General features: G+C 37.9%; 1 long non-coding RNA gene across 2 annotated transcripts in view; it reads right to left on the minus strand.

Annotated features, from left to right (window-relative positions):
• The window catches only part of LOC141728340 (uncharacterized), a 63,574-nt gene that overhangs the window by 32,780 nt on the left and 16,234 nt on the right, over positions 1-14,560 (minus strand). The window lies entirely within an intron of this gene.

A 14,560-nucleotide genomic window follows, 5' to 3' on the forward strand; every position in this document is an offset into this window, starting at 1 on the left:
CCAATGCAGATCTCAATGAAGAATTTGTTACCATAAATCATACCAAAAAAAATTAAAATTATATAGCAGAAGGTCTTGCAGTTTGAGAATAATAATACTTTTAGCTATGAACTAGGATTCTATCATTTTGAAATGACAAAATGCAAAGAACTTAATTCATTTGACAGCAGGATAACTATGGGCCATGGAATTGAAATGGTTGCAAGACGGGGATAAGGCAGTAAGGGGAGTAAGGGGAAGACCCCTTTTGTTAAGAGATTAATGTGTGAAGTCTGTCTCTGTCAGTTGAAAGGTTTACCTTTGGATTTTTAGGGCACATACTCCTAACATATACTAATTTAAAGTGACACTTAATAAAACTATGTATTTTTTTATTAAATTAAAAGTAGAATAACAAATACACTTTTTTAAAAAGAAGTATAACAATACAGATTTTTCAAGTACATATTTACTGTTCCACAATTGTACTACATATCATAATAGTGGCATAAAAAAGATAATATAATGACATAAATGTATACACAGAAATCAAAATAATATTTTGGCAATGGTTGAATGTATATGTGTCTGGGATTGATGTCAGTTTTTCTTCTGACTAGACTTGATTCACTATTTGCCGTAAATTACTATTTCTATAGAATATGAAACATAGCAACACACTATAAATAATAATTTGATTTCATCACTTCAGATTGGATTTGTGGGGAAAAAAAAAGGTAGCCATGAAGACACAACCTCTGCAACAAAGTTTTCAACTCAAAATTCAATTTAAAATTTGCAGAAGTGTGTTGTACAGAGAGATGGTGTCAAGACTGAACAGATAAAGAAAACACATTGACTACAGTCACATCCATTTGCCTTGTGTTTCTTTCCCAAGACAAAACATGCCATACATATTTTATGTACTTCTACTTTCGCATTCCATGTCTGATTCCATATTTCAAGAGAATTAGGGAAGAAATTCATTTTTAGAGCTTAGAGAATTCTGAACAGGGTTTAACAGCACTTGACTGACCAAAAGGGAGACACAGTCTACCAAAATCCAAATGAAACCATTTATCCAGGGGGAGTTCTAGTGTAACTATCTGCTGAGAAATAATTCACAAGTTAACATTTTTCACTGACTATTCCTCTCAGGTGCAACTCAATAAGGAGCATTCTGTTAAAACTTATACCCCAAAGCCTTTTCAATTTCTGAATACAAAGCTGAAAAAAAAATGCTCAAGCTTCCAAATTTTTTCATCTCTTAGGCTGTTGCCTGTAGTTTCTTGATGCCAGTGGCACACTTGAATATATCATTTTACTGGCTAGAAAAAACTTACTTTGGTAAAACTTTTAAAAGGAAAGATTACTTGGTATTCTGAACAGATTATTACAAAACCTAAGAACCAATTGAAAAAACACAGAAATATTGCATGAAGCTTCCTTTCAGGAAAATCAGGGCTACTTACTGATGTTTCACCACCATATCTTCCAGTTCTTCCCTAAACACAACCTGAGATAACTGCTTTGTCAAATGAACAGTTGTTTTCCAGCAACAAAGGCACAGCTCCATATTCACAACAATCTAATTCAAAACCTTTACATCCCCAAATATTTTAAGAACAGACATGAATCTGATATTATAAATATCAGTCTTGTATAGAATTCTATAGTATTTCAATGAAAAATTAATGGTATGTTTTCTGTAGTTCTTCATGTTCCTTTATTCAAAATTATTATTTTATGTATTTGAATTAAAGAAGTAATTTATGCCTCTCAAAAAGAGTTCCTACAGCTTTTATAGGCTTCCATGGATTAATCACATGATTTACTGAAGGTTTACTGAAAATTAAAGCAAGGTTTACTGAAAATTAAACTGATCTACAGAATCTCTCACAGCAGTAATCTGACAAACAAGGATATTAGCAGTACCTATATAAATGAATATTAGCATTGTTTAGAGACAACATGGTATTTCTAACTCAAAATTGAACAATGATATTATATGCCCTAATGACATGATAAATGAAGTTCTTATACTAAAAATTATCTGAATAAATTAAATAATTCTCTTGTGTTATCTTCCCCTATGGTTTTTTTTATGAACTTTGCTGTTAAATAGTTATTTTGGTGATTCAAATGAAATAAATTCCTGGAATAAAGCACTTTTCTGGCACGATTAACAATTCATAGTACCTTCATGCCTCCTTTTGCAAGCTCCAAAGCTGGTACTTTAAGAATGGCATGGATTTTCCTTGTTTTATTTTGCAGAAGTGAACTCCTTAAGAACAGTAATTTTTCTGAGTTTATTTTCTCTGCAAGTTCTCTGAGATTATTGACAGGGCACTCTAAAGTGAAGATCAATGTGAGTTGCAACAGTTTTGAAAGAAAGGCCAAAAATATCCTAAAAATTACAAACCATGTTGCTTCTTCCTTACCAAAACATTGTAACTGGTTATCTCTGTTTTTCCTGAACTTAAGACTGGGTGTGAGTTACTAAAACAACATTTAATGCAAAACTAAGTGATGGACTGGGTCAGAAAGCACCCCGGCAGTCTTGACATCTCAAGTCCATGGCCCTTGATGGGATGCATCCATGAGTGCTGAGAGAGCTGGCACACACCATAGCCAGGCCTCTCACCACCATTTCTGAAAGGTCATGGTGATCAGTTCAGGGGCTTGAGGACTGGAAAAAAGCAAATATCACCCCAGTCTTTCTAAAAGGGCTAGAAGGAGAACCCAGGGAACTGCTAGCCAGTCAGCCTCACCTTGATCCCCAGAAAAGTGATGGAGCACCTGATTCTGGAGGTCATCTCTACTCGCATGGATGACAAGAAGGTGATCAGTAGCAGTCAGCATGGCTTGACTAAAAGCAAACCATGCCTAAATAACCAAATAACTTTGTACGATGAAACTACCTGGACAGACAAGGGGAGAGAGCAGTGGATATTGTCCACCTCAACTTCAGCAGAGCTTTCAACCCTGTCTCTCACAACACCATCATGGGCAAACTCAGGAAAGACAGCGAGTGGATTGACAACTGGCTGAATAGCAGATCCCAGAGGGTTGTAATCAGTGGCACAGGGATGTATGTTGGATGACTGTCTCCAGTGGTATCCCCAAAGGCCAATACTGGGCCCAGAATTGTTCAACTTATCCATCAATGACTTGGATGAAGGGGCAGACACCTCCTCAGCAATTTTGCTGATGACACAAAGTTGGGAAGAGCAGCCAGTATCCCAGAGGGCAGTGCAGCCCTTCAGAATGATCTCAACAGGCTGGAGAGATAGGCAGAAAAGAACCATCCAAAATTCAACAGAGGCAAGTGCAGAGACCTGCCCCTGGGTAAGAATAACCCACCAGAACAGGATGACCTGCTGGAAAGCAGCTCTGTGGAGAAGGTCCTGGGGGTCCTGGTGGACAACAAGCTGTCCATGAGCCAGCAGTGCCCCCTGGCCAAGAAGGCAAATGGCAGCCTGGGCTGCATTGGGAAGAGCATTGCCAGCAGGCCGAGTGAGGTTATCCTGCCCATCTACTCATCCCAGCCTGAAAAGAGTCACAGCAACTATCACAAAACAAAACATTTCTTCATAAAGTAACCTCCTCTAATCATGGTCCCAAGAGACTCGGTGGGAATTTTATCTTTTTTCAATGGTGTCAGGACGTCACACATAATAAATAATGCTGGTAGGGGAGGCATAAGAAATTCTGCCAGGTTACTTAATAGCACTTTGCTGCCTGCCTGCTGTAAAGTATCCTCCTCCAGGCAAGAAAACTCTAATTTTATAAGTTAACATGAACACAGGTTATAGACAGTATGCATGGGGATTTTTTTCACGTATATAATAGTTCTCACTTTTCCTTTATTGGAGTAAAGGTCTGATTATCCCCAGAGAAATCCCAATGCATTTCTTTAGACCAGACTTTAATCCCTCTGCTGATCCATCACTTTTTCACTTGACAGGGCCTTGACCAAAGCCAAACTCCAAAATTCTCTAATCGGGAGCTTGTAATTTATTGCTCACAAACAACTCTAAGACCTCTGCTCCCATCTATGAACCACAGGTCATGAATCTTGGCATCATATTAGAGCTTGATCGCAGCCAAAAATTCTCAGATTACTTTTCAGATCAACACATAAGCAGACACACTACGTATATTGCATACACTTAGTTCATCTGTTAAATAAAATCCATCTGACCTTGATGGTGTGCTAGCTGAAGTATGCACATAGCACAAACATAGAAACAATAAGCATAAACTCATTTATTTCCTTCAGGATAATAGATTTATTTCAATACTCTGGGTAGAATGTGTTAATCCAGAAAAGCAAAGGAGAAATCCCAAAAGGCAGCCTTTTCCCCACTCTGCAGAACTGCATTCCAGGTCCTCTCCCACAGAGCACTTCTAGTGCTTGTTTGGTCAAGAATGCTATTAAATGCAGGAATACATCTAAGAGCATAGGAATAAATCTTTAAAACAAGTGTAACCTTTAAGATCACATTCTGGCTCCATGCCGAAAATCTTCATTGTGGAGTTTAATTTTAATTTTTCACTTCCAGTTTTTCCCACTGTTCTATGGATCTTGCCAAATTTCCTCTTTCAAAGTCATCCATACCTACTGCAAAGTGGGTTTGAAAGACTCAATAGCAGGAAGAAGAAAAATTATTTAAACATAAATCTATCTGGTCTTGAGATGCATACTGCATTTGAGGCTTTTTTTTTTTTTACTAGTAGTTGGTGTGATATTACAAAGTGTAAGCTATTAATTTACATATGGTCATACAAAAAAGATCTATTTTCAAATGTGGAACTGACCATTCACTGCATCATTAAGTATTTTCCTGTTCACTTTAACTAAAGCTACACTTTAACTCTCTTTCATTTTAATTTTTTTCCTTGGTAATATCTTTGTAAAATGGCATGCTTGTCATTTAGTATGTAGTGCACCTTCAACATGTATTGCTTGATAAATACAGAATTAACTTATTTAAAAAACACACACAATGCATAACTTATTACTGGAAATCCAAACAGTGTTTATATTCCTTTTTATCTTCTGATGGCTAATAGTCCCTGCAACCACAGTGCACACAATTTAGAGGGGGAGTTAGGGTTTACTTTTCATTATGTACTACTTTACAAGGTAAAACATTTACTGGAAGAATGCAAGATTTCTTTGTTCTACAGTTCTGTCACAATTCATTTCCCTCATATCAAGAATAAAAGAAGGTCACTTTAAAACAAAACTAACTAACTAAGCAAACAAAACAACAAAAAAAGACAACCAATGAAAAAAAAAGCAGGCTAAATGACAATAATCTGATGGCATTTTAACTGATTTTGCATTTCTACATGAATGAAGCTGCTTCGATTTTCTCTCTTCCTGTATCACAGTTGCCTTCCCTGTTTTAATGTCCCTGTATCACTACTTATTTTTACCCCCCCTTCACTGTTTTCACTTGCTAATGTCAACTTCCTTCCTTCGTCGCATTCTGAGAAAGATGCCAAATGGAAGCATCATTAGCACATACATACGTCTTCAATGACTGAGTTCCCATCACTGGGAAAATCAAGGCACTGATATTTAAATACAAAATCCTTCATTTGACAAAGCCAATCTGGCAGTTCCTACCTTCCAGGAAAACTGAACTCCCAGTCTAACACAAAAATGAGCCTTTTGGACTGCTGGGGGTTAAACCAAGCTGCTAGCAAAGCCAGAGACAGGATCTGACTCCCAGTTGCCTCCGCTAGAGAAATTAATCCTGGAATTTAGCATCTGGATCCTTCAACTGCCAAGCTTGCCCCAGTTGTGTGTTTCATCGCTGGGCTAGATTAAAAAAGAATGATGAGCGGGAGCAGGTTCTGCTCCATCGGTGACAAAATAAAAGGAGAAAAAATATCACAAAAACAAAACCCAAAAATCTAGGAACAAAAAATACTTATATCAAGTGTGTCTTGCCATTGCATGTGTATGCTAATCCACACTGAAACAATGCCCTGCTTTAAAGCTATGTCAAGAAAAGTCAGCCGTGTCTGTCAGTTTGTTTTCGCAAACAATGTGAAAGTTAGAGGTGGCAAATTTGTGCAGGTTCAAACTCCTATTAGGTGCCACCTGCCAAGCTTTTCTTTGAGCACATAAGTTTATAAAATGTATTTTGTTTCAGGGTGAGGGCAGCCCTCATCAAGCATTCCGCTCTCACACACACCCTGTACACTCATGGTAATGTGATTTCAAAATGCAGATGTGCTCCACGTGCTAAACTAAAATCCAGATATCGGTGTAGCTCCCCTTAAAAAGTTCACACAAGGTATTCTGGGGATTTGAGCTAGTCCCATCCTAGTTTGGAGTCCATCCGCAAAGCTAGAAGTGCATTCAGATTCAAAAATCCCTACTTCTGAATTCATGTCAAGAGCCTCATATTTTTATTTGCATAAATGTAGGATGCTAAGGAGCAAATTTTGACATCTTGCCTATCCATATGTTTTAACTGCAACATTTTGGATTCTAGCCTTATCCAAAACTCCATAAAATTGTCCTTTGCTTTTCCCTCCCTCAAAACAAACTCTGAGAGCTTCAATCATACCATTAGAAGTCAAAAAATCTAGACGAAACATCACTGATCCACCATATTTATGGCAGACATGAAGTGAATCAGCAAGGTGAGGTAATAAAGCTTGTTTTTAGAGAAGTCTCTCAAAGATAACCTCCCTGATGAGGTCTCTGATTTAGAGGTAAGAGAAATTAATCCAAGTCCATAGTTTCTCTAAAGAGTTTCCAGCTGCAGTTTTATGCTGCAAGATTACCATGTGTTTGTTTCATCTAAGGGAGATGCTGCCTTGATGGCAGAAAATGCATCTCTTTGAACAGCTACAATCTGCCATAGGTAATCATAATTTATTTATCTACATTATAGAGAGGCTAGGACACATAGGAGTTGGTGATAAGAAGAAATGAACACTGAGAGAACTAACAGGATGAGAAGTCTATAAATGCTATTCAGCTCTTCTTGTTGATGCTGAAAGAGTCTGTAAATATATATAGATCAGAAACTGTGCTGCAATGCTCGTATTAGCAGATACCCTGGTTTCCCTAGACAGATCACAGAGCAGAACACACTACTCAGTCATTTTCACTACAAATCTATAACACAGCCATTTTCCTTCAATATAAAGCAATAATGTTTACTGGCTTAATATCAACATTGTGTCATGGTTGGGTGGCTAGACTATATCCAGAACATTCTCTCAGTGTTACGCCTGGGCTGGTATATTTGCAAATATAAGAACAGGGGGAAAAAAGCAGAAAATTGCTTCTGCAACTAGTACAGACAAAAAAAATTGATTTTTCAATTTGTCCCTTACTCCATGGTTTGGTCAACATGGCTAAGACTTTCAAAAGTTTCTATTTCTTCTAAGTGACATTGTCCTTTAGATTATGCTTTTTAAAGAAATACCATTTCTGAGAAGATTGGAGTGAAGCTGTTTTAAACATTCAGTTTTCATTTTCTTAAGTAGGAAAGAAGAAGATATCCAAATAGCTACTCATTTTGAAAATTCAAGTACCTGGAGACTAGGGGAGGAAGTTTTCCTTCATGCCTTGTAGTGCTGTAGATGAACCTCTGCTGTCCCATTGGCCTCCATGAGCTCCAGGGGCACAGCCTGACTAACCATGGTCTTCACCATGGCTTGCAGGTGAATCTCAGCTCCAACACATGGAGCACCTCCTCTACCTCCTCCTCCACTGACCTTGGTGTCTGCAGAGTTGCTCCTCTCACACGTTCTCATGTCACTCTTCTCTGGCCCGATTACATCTGCACAATAACTTGTTTCACTTCCTAAATATGTTGTCACAGAGACATTACCATCATTCCTAATTGGTTTGAGTTTGAGAGGTCCATCATAGACATGGTTGTTGTTGGCTCTGCTGGACATGGGAGAAGCTTCTGGTAACTTCTCACAGAGGACACACCCCTAGCTCCCCCCACAATCAAAACCTGGCCATGCAATTCCAATACAGCAGTGAAATAGGCAGAGAAAAACAGAAAATTGGTGATTTTAAATATAAATAGATCCAAGAGACTTACAAGAAAAACAAGGAACAAACTTACAGAGAAGGTAAATGAGTAGTATCCAGACTGTACAGAAACTGCTCAGTTTAAATTTTGCTGTCTGAAAAGCAAGACCCTTTTATCTAGTGTGATTTCTTTTTGTCGGTTTTAGTTTGTTCTATTTCTGACAAAACGCAGCTTTAAAAATTGAAGGATATAAGGATTTATTATGCTATGCTATAGTACTCTCTAAAGAAAGAATGGACCAGTTGCACTCCATGGCCTTGGCTGCCTGGGGTAGCCCTATCATTTTTGTAAGTTTTTGTCCAGATACTTAAAGCAAGTACAAAAGAAACTTTGGTATAATCTAGGCAATTTTATCGTAGTCTAAAAATGAATAATAAAAAGTACAGAAATTATCCACCAAAGAAAGAAAACTTGTACTTTCTCACAAGGATGTAAAGAGAAAGTCAATAATATGGGACAACTCAAAGATACAAAGTAAATGGAACAAACTATAGCTGGTACTAATTCTAGAAATTTGATGGGGAGATCATAAATATGTATATGTCTTCTTGAATCATGCAATTTAATCAAGAAATGAAATTTATTAGCTGATGAGAAATGTTGAAGAGGTGGCAGAATATCTCTCAGAATAGAACCTGTGTCCTAATCAGATCAGAAACACATATTCCATCAAGGAGATGAGTCAAACTGCAGTTCAATAACTTCAAAAACACAAGCTAGATATTATGAATTGCCCTTGCAAAGCAGGAGGGCATTGTCCACCTCCACAAAACCTTGTGAGGACAATCTTTTCTTTACAGCTTCTTTGGCGTCATAAGCCATGTCATTGAGGACCAGATGCAATAATAGTGCCTAACTAATCTAGATACACTATAACAGGTAAATTTAGGCCTGGTTCCCAGAATGAAATTTTAATCTTAGAACTAGGTAAATACATATAGCCTATATAGGAGGAATGAAGATCATCTCAGAAGGATAATGAAAATAAACTCATATGATGAATAAGAAGCCAAAAATAAGACCCAAGGAAGTGCTGATCACTAAATGTGCCTGGAATTAAATGCTGTGTCTGGACTTGAGACTCAAAAACCTAGGCACCCTTCTTCATTTTGGATTCACATCTGAATTCATTCCTGGATCCAGACTGCAATTACTGCTTTTTTTTTTAAATCATGAGATATCTTGGATAGGGCTTAAGATATATTTACACTTTCAAAGAAGGAACAGTGCTTGTTGTGAAAAAAAAAAACCCATAGGGTTAAACCCTTCTACCCTAAGGAATTCTATTTTCTTCATTCATAATTTTTTGTATGCTTTCCCAATGACTATTCCGGTGTGCAGCTTTTGACCAGGATAGAGTCACTGAGCAGGGCTTACACAGAGCCAAGGCCTTTTCTACCACGCTGGTGAGGAAGCTGGGGGTGCAAGGGAGGTTGGGAAGTAACAGCTGAGCCCAGCTGACCACAGGGATATTCCAGACCATATGATGTCATGCTCAGTAGATAAAGTTGAGGAAGGTAAAAGGAGGAAATAGAGGACATTTGGAATGATGGTGTTTGTCTTCCCAAGTCACAGTTATGTTATCTCTGCTCTCCTGGAGATAGTGAACATCTGCCTGCCCATGGGAGGAGGTGACTTATTTCCTTGGTTTTTTGCTTGTGTGCGCTGCTCTTGCTTTCCCTATTGAACTGCCTTTATCTCAACCCACAAGTTTTCTACCTTTTATTCTTCCAATTCCCTCCCCCATCCCATTGGTGGGGTGGTGAGCAAGGGCTGCGTGGGGCTTGGCTGCTGGCTGGGGTTATGCCACCTCCACACATAAACAAAAACAGTCAGAAAATAAAATATTATGATCCCCTGGAAGGGAAGACTTCAATAACTGTAGTATGGAGTTACTCTTCCTTGCAATGCTCTTCCTGATCCCAGCCATCACCTACAGTACTGCAGTGTTACAGTGGTACAGTATCAACAGGAGCATGGATCTATTTCTGCACACAATTCCACCTGACTCACCCTTTGTTGCACACTCTATAAATTGAGGTTTTAAGTGGCACTCCTGGCAAATGACAATGCTAGGATTCATACCCTTTGTACTAAAAAAATCAGAAGGACTAAAATCTTCTGTTTCTGTAAGTGATTGCCCTTCCTACCAAAGGAGAGAAAAGTGAATAGGGAAAGAAAAAATATTCCAGTCAGACTATTAAAATAAAGAAAATTCAGCAGCATTTTATTACATGCTTAATTCAACTTTTTTCAGTGCCTATGTCCTAGATCCCAAGAAGGTGTAGGTGCGTGATCTTAGCCTGAGCAGTTCTGAGTATGCACACAAAGAAATGATAACAATAAGGACTTTGAAGGCTAGACTTGAAGATTGAATTTTCAACATTTTTACCTATAGTGAACACAAAGCAACAATTTCTTTACATACTAATACTGGCTGTAGTGTACATTTGCAGTGTTCAGCAAAGAGAGGGTTCCCAGGAAGGAGAATGCAGGTTCCTTTGGCAAGCACTCCATAGAGTTTAAATCCATTACACTCTATATGACTTAAAATGAGTCCTAAAATATCTATTGATCAGTTCTGTATGTATCAGAGCCACATTCAGCATCTGCTATCCAGCTCTACAAAATAGCCCAAATTATCTGCTTCATACTCCATATGGCATCACCCCAAGGACCTTTTGGAATATATATAAATATAAGACAGACTTGAAACGACAGATTCAGATCATGACATCACCTTCTAGTACATTTCAAAATCACTCAAAAATGACCCCATGGCATTTGGAAAAGTGCCTGGACATAGGCTTAAACTATATACAATTTTTTTTTTTTTTTACACTTCCTGAGTCTTTTTTCTGGTGACTAGTACCCCTTGAAACTAAATTTTGAGGACTAATTTTGAAAGATTCTCACATGTAAAAAAATTCTGTAGCTAAACAACCATTTAGAATCTCCTACTGTATATAAGCCATAATAGATTCTTAAATTCATATACAAATGGCTTTGAAATATTGCTTGAAATAACCAAACAAAATTAAAATATTATCTTTCTTACATTTAGGTGAAATCAGCACAATTGATTTATTTGTAACTGGATAAAAAAGGCTAAATTATGAAATTGCATACTCTTCAACATTTAGCAAATTTAAACAGAGCAACAGAAAGGACTAAAAAGATTTAAATTAAACAAATGCAGCATAAGCAGGTCCACTTTCTGAATGGTAAGACGTATGTATCATTCAGAAAAATAAGCATTATTGGCATTACTAAAACAGGCTAAAATAAATTATCCTGAAAAAGTAAAGGAGATATGGAGGCTGCTAAGTTACATTCTGGAATTCCTATTATAAATAAAATGTATTTTAAAATACAATTACAAAGTAATCAGAAACATAGTGAAAGTGCATTTAATGAAACATTGTTAGTAGCCATCTAGAATCTGCCTGTGGACATGAAATCTATTAATACAGGGGACCTGTGTCTGCTGAATCTCATCCTTAGTGGTCAATTGTACTCCTCAGAAATAATCTGTTCTGATAGTAGTTTATCCCTTTTCTCTATGATTTTTATTTGACTATCTTTTCCGTCAAACATAAGGAATTGGGTCCTGTACCCTCAGCTCCTGATAAAAATCCTTTTTCATTCAAATGACTCTATTAGTTAGATTCAGGAACTGAATAATATAAAAATAAATCTTTTAACTACATCAGTACAATAACAAAATTTCAATGACAACTAAAGCCCTCTTTTGCGTAAAAAGAAAATAATAGTTTTATAAGCTATAATGAGAAGCAAGATGGATGATTCATTCTGGCATCCTTAGAAAGAAATGAAAAAAATTATATCTCACCAGACAAGGGAATTGCCCACCTCCATGTAGTTACCAGATAAAAAAAGAGAAGAGTAGGAAAAAGTATTTTGGACAGAAAAATACCCATGCAAAGAAAAATGATAGACTGCTGAGTCTTATGGAATGCTTCTGAAGAACCTGCCAAAGCATTATTTGGCAAAATAGAACCATAAATGGCATCATTGATAGAAATTATGAAATAAACTTTGATTTTAATTACATATATGTATGTCTATATAAAGTTAAGATACATCAAAAATCATAGTTCTGACTAGCTTATCCCTTAGTCAATTGAAAAAAAAATCAAAATAGGTGAGTAAATCCAACTATGTTACATAAGCTATTATCTATCTCATTTGTCAGGAGTTAAACAGAAATGGTCTTCTACAGCAGTAGCAGCAAGCCAGACTGTGTTGAAGCAATCAGATGAGCAACCCACTGAATGAGCCCTGGGAGTCTCAAAACTCACAAGCAATGTTCCAGTAGGATTCATGCACTACTGCTTTATAAAACAAAAGAGGTAAATATGTAATAAAAGGGGCTATTCCTACATGTATAGGGATCAACAATCATTTTAGAAACAATTCTGAACTGCACTGTTTAGTCTTGTCTGTCCTTTAAACTGGGGTAGATTTGTTAATTCAATTCACTAATTTCATCTGCATTGTGCAGGCATCAAAATGAAGAAAACTAGCAATGAGGCAGGCAACTATTTCTAAAACCCTTCAGGGATGTCACATATCTATTTACTCCTCTTCCTCTTCCCTCTATTAAACTCATGGAATGGTTTGATTTGGAGGGGACCTTAAAGATCATCTTATTCTGAGTCCCCATTATGGACAGGCACACCTTCGTCTAGAGCAGGTTGTTCAGATGCTCATCCAGCCTGGCCTTGAAAAATTCCAGGGATGCGACATCCAAGAGTACCAGTGCCTCACCACCCTCACAGCAAAGATTTTCTTCCCAATACCTCATGTAAACCTACCATCTGTCAGTTTAAAGCCATTACATGTCATCCTTTTGCTACATACCTTTGTAGGAAGTCCCTCTTTAGATTTCTTGCAGGATCCCTCTAGTTACCTGGGAGGCTGCTATAAGGTGTCCCTGAACCCCAACTCTTTGAACCTGTCTAGGCAGGAGAGGTGCTCCAGCTCTGTGATCAACTTATGGCTCTCCTCTGGACCTGCTCCAACAGGGCCATGTTCACTCATGCTGGCCTCCTGTTAGTTTTGCCCAACTTCCTTATAGTTGGGATGTATCTCTCATGAGCTTGGAGGAGGTGACCTGTCAATATTAACCAGCTTTCTTGGACTTCTCTTTCCTCTAGGGCTTTATCCCATGGTAGATCAAGCAGACTGCTGAAGAGGCCAAAGTCTGCTCTCCTGAAGTCCAGGGAAGTGATCTTGCTGCACATCCTTTTCACTGTCCAAAGGATCTTAAACTCCACTATTTTGTGATCATTGCAGCCCAGCCGCCATCGAGATTCATATTCCCCACTTGCCCCTACTTTTTGGGAAGAACAAGGTCCGGCATAACACCTCTCCTCGCTGGAATTTCTATCACTTGGAGAAGAAAGTTATCATCAGTGCATTCCATGAACCCCATGTGTTTCTTACACTTGGCTGTGTTATTGTTCAATGGATATCAGGGTGGCTGAAGCCTCCCATGATGACCAGGAATTGTGATTGTGAGGCTGGTCCTATTTGTCCATTAAGAGTCTCATCTACTCAGTTTTCCCTATAGAGCAGCCTGTAGCAGATCCCCCCTATAATGTCACCTGTCCCTGCCTTCCCTTTACTCCTGATCCATAAGCTCTCAGTCAGCTCCTCATCCATCCCCAGGTGGAGCTCCATGCACTCCAGTTGGTCACTGACACAGCAGACAACACCCATTCCTTGTGCTCCTGCCTTCCTTTCTAAGGAGACTGTATCCTTACACTCCATCTGTGCCCTGCAGATGTGTGCATATTCTTCACTCCTTTTGCTTATTCCCCATGATCCATGCACATTTTGGAGACTTTTTAATTAGATTCTGATGAAGATGACTCACTGGCTGGAGCGGCTGGAACTACTATTTGCTACCTTTCATATGCTTTCCTGCTGACCTGTGATCTCTCCCCAGGATCTGGGCATCTTTTGCTGGCCCTGGCATCAAACAGATATGAGTGGGATAGATTGACATTCCCATCCCACAGCAATTGTAGTTTGAAGCTGTCTTCAACAGCTTGACAAATTTACGACCAAAGATGCTGTTTGCTGACAAAGGGAAACCATCTGTCCCCCCATACACCAGATTTATGAAACTGAATCTCATGGCCATCTTTGTCTGAATTCTTCTCTTTTTCTAAATTTTTTTTCTTTTTTGCAATAGCTTCTCTTTTTCTATTTTTTTTTTTTTTTACTTTTTGCAATAGCTTATAATTGTGTTCTCTGCCTCCATTAGAAAATCTCTCTATTGCTGCTGCCTTTCACTTACACTCCATAACATTTATATTATTTAATTATGTGAAGAGTTCTGGGAAATATTATAATGAAAGGCATTACACAAAGCAAATGTACATTGTATTGTAATTTAGTTTGGTTACTTTAGTGTGTTTATATGCTTCAAGACTTTCTTCCCTAATAGTTAAATTCATTTATGTCACAGA

This window comes from Zonotrichia albicollis, chromosome 2, assembly GCF_047830755.1.
Source record: "Zonotrichia albicollis isolate bZonAlb1 chromosome 2, bZonAlb1.hap1, whole genome shotgun sequence".
Taxonomy (NCBI): domain Eukaryota; kingdom Metazoa; phylum Chordata; class Aves; order Passeriformes; family Passerellidae; genus Zonotrichia; species Zonotrichia albicollis.